General features: G+C 44.4%; 1 protein-coding gene across 1 annotated transcript in view; it reads left to right on the top strand.

Moving 5' to 3' along the window:
* Positions 1-1,195, top strand: part of LOC119593931 (DNA ligase 3-like) — a 22,698-nt gene that overhangs the window by 19,587 nt on the left and 1,916 nt on the right. The gene's annotated exons all lie outside the window — the stretch shown is intronic.

The raw sequence follows: 1,195 nt of genomic DNA, 5'->3' as shown, positions 1-1,195 counted from the left end.
GCTGGTCCACGTTATTCCCTTCCTCTTCATTTTTATATTCATCCTCCATCCTTACCATATTACATCCTCTTTTTCCACACCTACCTCTCTATGACCTTCGAGGTTGCTGAGGCCGAAGATTGTAAATAATCAAGCAATTACGACTCCGAGACAGAGATAAATGGTGCACACAGTAAGGGGGGACGCTCATTCGGGGACCTCGGTTCTGGCTTTGCGTCTGTTACTGCTCTTACAAATAGCGTGTCAGGAAATTAAAACTAAAAATCTTAAAAGTTAATCTGTGTAAATGATTAGCGAATTCATCGGTCAGACTAGATGTCGGTATTCGGCGCCCAACCAACCATACTGATGAAGGTAGGCTATATATTATAACAAGCCAGATTAATGCATTTTTTCTTATAAATTACGAGGTAAATACCTTTAATGTGGAAAGTATATCTTTGCGAAGGATGCTACCACCACTATGTTTAGTCTTGCAAAATGAACTCCTAGAAAGAATTCCTCTTTGACCTGGACTGTTGTCAGTGTCGGGGGAGGGGGTGGGGAGCAGGCCTCGAAGCGCCCGATGATCAGTGTATGAGGTTGCGGCTTGCACAAATTGTTGGAGGTTTGTTAAAGGTGAATCTTGTTACCTGGCGATGTGTCTCGGGCGTGCGGAGGGAAGGGAAGTGAGTGATTGAGCATCAGTCCGCCATTAAGCAAATCGTCGCCCCTGGCCGTCGCGGAGGGAAGGCCCCTCGGCCGGAGCCGATTCCATTAGTGCGCAATTAGGCTCTCGGGAAGAACGAGCCTCGCTTCCGCCTGAACGCCGCCAGTAAGGAAGCCAAAATGGACATGCTTCGAGAAGGCTAAAGTTTCCCTCATTTTTTGTCTTTGAGAGAGAGCGTACTCACAACCCCCACTCCCTTGCTGTATTGCTTGCTGAATGCACATGCTAACAAAAATAGATTACTTCATACTAAGTAGTTATTTGTTGATCAGTACTTCAAAGACGCGTAAATGAGCGCATTTCGTAACTCACTTGTTTACTGAAATAAGGATAGTTCACCTAACTGGAACAGATATTTGTTATATTTTGTATATTTTTTTACTGGTGTATATGACACAAGCTATAGCAACGAAATGTTGCACTGGGTATCAGGGAGTTCAGTATGATTTTTCTTCCGCAGAAGCAACGAAAGTGTAGTGAAATGCG

Source organism: Penaeus monodon, chromosome 33, assembly GCF_015228065.2.
Source record: "Penaeus monodon isolate SGIC_2016 chromosome 33, NSTDA_Pmon_1, whole genome shotgun sequence".
Classification (NCBI taxonomy): Eukaryota; Metazoa; Arthropoda; class Malacostraca; order Decapoda; family Penaeidae; genus Penaeus; species Penaeus monodon.
This window is presented reverse-complemented; position numbering and strand designations above follow the sequence as displayed.